Source organism: Hordeum vulgare, chromosome 7H (assembly GCF_904849725.1).
Source record: "Hordeum vulgare subsp. vulgare chromosome 7H, MorexV3_pseudomolecules_assembly, whole genome shotgun sequence".
Taxonomy (NCBI): Eukaryota; Viridiplantae; Streptophyta; class Magnoliopsida; order Poales; family Poaceae; genus Hordeum; species Hordeum vulgare.
The window spans coordinates 94,941,653-94,948,043 of NC_058524.1; positions in this window are offsets into that span (position 1 = coordinate 94,941,653).

The window sequence follows — 6,391 nt, forward strand, 5'->3', positions numbered from 1 at the left end:
AAGCTAAATTTAGAGCAAGAGCATGAGTTTCTAAAAGCAATCAATGATGATCTTCGAAAGAAGAGTTCTTCTTATCTATCCAAACGATTACTCTTGTGTACCTTTGTTCCACAAGTTAAACCTAAGAACACTAGTAACAAAGGCAAGAAAGTTTCTCCATAAAGTAACAACAAAGCTAAAGTTAAGTCAAATGATGTTGTTGCTAGTAGCTCTCTTGATTCCACTAATGAGTCTCTTAGCCAAGTTACACTTGAGAAAGAAAATGATTTATTGAAAGGAATTATAGAGAGAGGTTTCTTCATGAGTCTTGCTCGAAGTAAGAAATTCGAGGATATTGTGCGCAAGCAAGGAGGACATCGGAATAAGCAAGGTGTTGGCTACTTCAATACCAACAGAGTTTAATGGGATGAAGTTCAACATCCCATCCCGAAGTGCGTTCCCCAAAAGGAGAAATTTGATAATTTGCACGGGTCATAAGACTAGATCAAAAATAATATGTGTTAAATGAATGATAATTAAAACCATCTTGTAGCACATATAAAGAAATCATGGGTTAATGATATTGATGTGGTGATATGGAAAGGTGTGAGTGCATTATTATTAATTTAGAGAGGTGTCGATATTAAAATTTGCTAAACTTCTTGTTCATCTAAAAAATTAAAGGGCATGGTGATGATGTGTGAGCATTTCTATTCCTCGTTGAAATCCTAGTGTTGTTTTGAGTCGGAGTCGCACCATGGTTTATTCCTACCAAACCTCTCGCTCGTGGCATGCGAGTAGTACTTTGATTTGTGATAAAACTAATAAAACTTTCCAGTAAGTATATGAGTTCTACATGACTAATGTGACACCATGGACATACGCAATCTCACCTCCTCATATTTTCTAGCCTCTTCGGTACCGTGCATCTCCCGTTCTCACCCCGAGGATCGGTGCAACTTTCGCCGGTGCATCCAAACCTCGTGACATGAGACGCTCTGTTGCACATAAGCCTTCTTATATCCTCCTCTAAACATCCACCATACCTACCTATCAAGGCATTTCCATAGCCATTCCGAGATATATTGCCATGCAAATGCCATCGTCACTTCACATGACTAGTTCGTTCATCATCATAATGCTTTGCATGATCATATAGATTTGACATAGTATTTGTGGCAAAGCCATCGTTCATCATATTTTTTATACATGTCATGCTAGATCTTTTCACATCCTGGTACACTGCAAGAGGCATTCATACAGAGTCATATTGTCCTATTAGTTTTTATATTGAGTTCTAAGTAAATAAAAGTGTGATGATCATCATTATTAGAGCATTGTCCCAGTGAGGAAATAAAAATGGGGGAGCCCAAATGAGCCCACCATAAAAATGAAAAAAATTGAAAAAATGAATGGGAGAAAAAGAGACAAGGGACTATGCTACTATCCTTTACCACACTTGTGCCTCAAAGTGGTGCCTTGTTCTTCATATAGACAGTCTCATGTTATATCATTCATATGCTAGTGGGAATCACTTTTCCATAAATTTGGCTTGTATATTTTGATGACGGACTTCCTGAAATGCCCGAGGTCTTCATGAGCAAGCAAATTGGGTGCACACACCACTTAGCTTAAGTGGAGCTTTCATACACTTATAGCTCTCATGCATCATTTGCATGGGAATCCCTACTCCTTGCATCGATATATCGATGGGCATCTCCATAGCCCATTGGTACGCCTAGTTGATGTGAGACTACCTTCTCCACTTTTTACCCCTTTGAAACCTACCACCATATTCTATTCCACCTAAATTCTATATCCAATGGTTCACGCTCATATATTGAAAAAGTTGATGCATATTGATAAAGTACAGTTCAATTGCCTCACTTGTACACAGCGGTGCTTGAAATTTGTATCAATTTTGTGAATATGGAGCCATGCCTTGCTAATATAATAAGATGAATCGGGAAAACAATCTTTGAGGATCGTATACTTTGAAAGATTAATGATTTTGCTGCTTATACCTATAAGTATTTATGTGTTAATGTTTGTTAATTCATCGTTTCTCAGTGAGCATACATGCATAAGGTTACATTATGGATCTCATGTCACATCAAAATTTCCGTTTTTATCATTTACCTACTCGAGGATGAGCCGAAATTAAGCTTGGGGATGCTTGATACATCTCCAACGTATCTATAATTGTTGATTGTTCCATGGCGATATATTATCATTCTAGAATACTTTTGGGGTATTTAATTACCAATTTATATTATTTTTTAGTACAAACATATTGACCCAGTGCCTAGTGCCAATTGTTGTTTTCTGTATGTTTTTCACTTTTGTGGTTTTCCATACCAAACAAAGTCTAGATGACCTAAAACTTTTTGGAAAAAAATTCTGGACCAAAATAAGACCAACAAGCATTGTAGGAAGGCTGGGGGACACACGAGGGCCCCACAAGTCAACCTGGCGTGGCCTAGGGAGGGTTATAGGCTTATGGGCCCCTCGAGGCCCTCCCGACTATGTTTGTGACTATAAATTCTCAGATACCCTAAAAACATCAGAAGGAGTCCGGAAACACTTATTACGCCGCTACAAGTCACTATTCCGACGAGAGGCCGTCTGGAGCTTCGTTCCGGCACCTTGCCAGAGGGGGATTGATCACAGAGGGCCTCTTCATCAACTTTACTGCCCTCATGATGATGTGTGAGTAGTTAACGACACACATACAAGTCCATAGTCAATACCTAGATGGCAATCTCTCTCTTGATCTTCAATACAATGATCATCGCATCTTCGCTTTGATCCACATGATGTAATTCCTTTTGTGCGGTGTGTTTGTTGGGATCCGATGAATTGTGGGTTTATGTTCAGATTATCCATGATAAATATTTCAGTCTTCTCTGAATACTATATGATTCTTATGTGCATTATTATGATATTTTCATAATTCTGTCCGATCTATTGAAATAGTTTGGCCAACTAGATCGATATTTCTTCGATGAGAGCGGTGCGTTGTAGTAGGTTCAACCAAGCGAATTTCTATATCCCATTGACAGAAGGGACAAGATGTGTCTTTGTGTTTCTACTAATAAGGATTAAACGATGGGGTTTATTCATATTTCTTGAGTTTACTTTGTCTACATCATGTTTTGGTTCTCTATTCATTGCTCTTTACTTAATACTCGAGATGCATGCTGGATAGCGGTCGATAAGTGGAGTAATAGTAATAGGTGTAGGGAGGAGTCAGACTAATTTTTTATGGACGTGGCACCTATATACACATGATCATTGCCATTAATATTGCATAACTATCTGCTTTTTTGTCAATTGCCCAACGGTAATTTGTTTACCCATCGTATGCTATTTTCATGAGGGATGCCATTAGGGAAAACTATGGCCCCGGGGTCTATTCACAACATACATATAAAACCTTATATACATTGCTTTCATTTACTTGTTTTTATTTTATCTTGCTATCCATAATTACCTACACACCTCACTCGATTGCAAATAACAAGTACAAGGGGATTGACAACCCTCTTGCTCGTATTGGGTGCAAGTTGTTTGTTCTTTTGTGTGAAGTAGCTGAAGATGGTTGTGGTTGATATTCCTATTAGTTCAATAGATTTGGTTTCATAACTCAGGGAAATGCTTACCCACATTATGTTGCGATAACCCTTTCCTCTTCACATAAAACCCAACGTAGATCACAAGTATGAGGCATCGAGTTCAAGAACTACACCTTGGATGAGTTTCTTAGTGATGAAGGGATCAAGTACCAATATTCCGCACCATATATCCCTCAAAAAATAGTGATGCAGAAAGGAAGAACCGAACGTTGATGGATGCAGCAAGGACCATGATGGAAAAATTCAAATATCCGTACAACTTTTAGGCCGAAGCCATCAAGATCGCACATGCATCTAATCGACTCTATCACCGCAAAGTATTGAAGGAGACTCCTGATGAAATTATTACCGGTAACAAGCCCAACCTCAAGTACTTCCGGGTGTTCGGGTGTAAGTTTTTCATTCTCAAGAAAGGTGCTCGTTTGTCTAAATTTCAACCTAAATCTCAAGAGGGCATATTTGTTGGTTATGCTACAAACTCTCATGCTTACCGTGTCCTCAACAAGTGCAATTGACTCCTTGAGGAGGTGTTTAATGTGTATTTTGATGAAAATAATAGCTCCCAAGTGGAGCAAAGTGGTCTTTGTAATGTAGGTGATTAAATTCCTCCAAATGCCATAAGAAGAATGTGTGTGGGACACTTCCTACCCGTTGAGGAGCCCCTTGTGGCCGAAGGAGAAGGACAATATTCCACGCAAGTGGAACCATCACTTATGCAAGACCCACACGCTTCTGATGAACAAAGTGAAGGCCCTCATCCAAGTGAACAAGATCAAGGGCAAGAACAACTTCATGATGATGGTGTTACACCAAGTGATGCCCAAGATCAAGTCCACATCCCCGAGCAAGCTCAATATCAAGAGCAAGTTCAAGATCAAGAGCAAGCTCAAGATCAAGACCAAGATCAAGCTCAAGACCAATCCCACAAAGGCACTCAAGGTCGTCAATAGGGTGCTCCTCAACTTTCCATGGAGGAGATTCTAGAAAGACGAGCCACCAAGATTGCTTCCAAGCTTAAACATAAACAACATGTTTTGGAGAACGTCTACCGAAGCTTGAATAAAGGGGTAACCACTCGTCGTCAATTAACAAACTTTTGTGCACATCAGGCATTTGTTTCTTGCAATGAACCCCTAAAGGCACAAGAAGTGCCCGAGGACATGGAGTGGCTTCAATCCATGCATGATGAACTCAACAACTTCGAGCGCAACAAAGTGTGGCGGTTGGTGCACTATTGACCAAAGTAGAATCACAATGTCAGTAGAACCAAATGGATCTTTAAGAGCAAGCAAGATGTGAACGGTGTAGTCATTCGCAACAAGGCAAGATTGGTGGCACAAGGCTACTCCCAAGTCGAGGGTATTGACTATGGTGAAACATTTGTTCCCGTTGCACGCCTTTAATCTATTAGCTATTGCTAGCATATGCATATCATCATGGTTTCAAATTATATCAAATGGATGTGAAAAGTGTTGGGGAACGTTGCATGGGAAACAAAAAAATCCTACGTACACGCAATACCTATCAGTGGTGATGATCATCTACGAGAGGGGAGAGTGAATCTACATACCCTTCTAGATTGCTAAGCGGAAGCATATATAACATGGTTGATGTAGTGGAACATCTTCGCGATCCAAATCGCAGCCCGTCCCGCGATCTCATCATGATCCGTCCCGCGATCCCATCCCGATCCATCCCGTTCTAGTGCCGAACGGACCTCACCTCCGCGTTCAGCACACGTACAACTTGATGACGATCCCCGCCTTCTTGATCCAGCAAGAGGGGCGAATAGGTAGATGAGTTCTCTAGCACGGCGGTGTGGTGGTGGTGATGGTGAACTAATCCAGTAAAGCTTTGCTAAGCTATACCAAACAGATCTAGAGGAAGAAGAGGGCAGCACGTGGCAATTAGGGTTAGGGGCTGCCCTAAAAATCCCTCAATATATATAGGAGGAAGGGGAGAGGAGGCAGCCTTGGCCCCCACTCCAAGGAGGTTCGGCTGAACCAAACAAGGGAGGAATCCACCTCCCACAAGGGAGGTGGAATCCTATTAGGACTCCTTCCTAATTTGGAAACTCTTTCCACCTTTTGGCTTTTGGCCTTATCCCTCCACTCAAGCTGCATGAGCCCTTAGGGGAGGCTTCAGTCAGCCCACCAGGGGCTGGTCTACCTCCTCTCACAGCCCGTGAAGCCCTTGGGTCGTCACACCCATCCCGGTGGTCCCCCGGTACCCTCCCGGCACTCCTGGTACACTACCGATGAACTCGAAACTTTTCCTGAGACCAAAACAGGACTCCCTATATATATATATCTTTACCTCCGGACCATTCCGGAGCTCCTAGTGACATCCAGGATCTCATCCAGGACTCCGAACAACCTTCGATGACAACACCTATAACTAAACTATATCGAAACGTCACCAAACCTTAAGTGTGCAGACCCTACGGGTTCGAGAACTATGTAGACATGACCTGAGACATTCTCCGATTAATAACCAATAGCAGGACCTGGATGCCCATATTGGCTCCCACATATTCTACGAAGATCTTTATCGGTTGAACCTCTATGTCAAGGATTTAGTTAATCCCATATGATGTTCCCTTTGTCCTTCGGTATGCTACTTTCCCGAGATTCGATCGTCGGTATCTATATATCGAGTTCAATCTCATTACCGACAAGTCTCTTTACTCGTTCCGTAATACAAGATCTCGCGACTAACTCCTTAGTCACATTTCATGCAAGGCTTGTTGTGATGTTGTATTCCCGATTGGGCCCCAA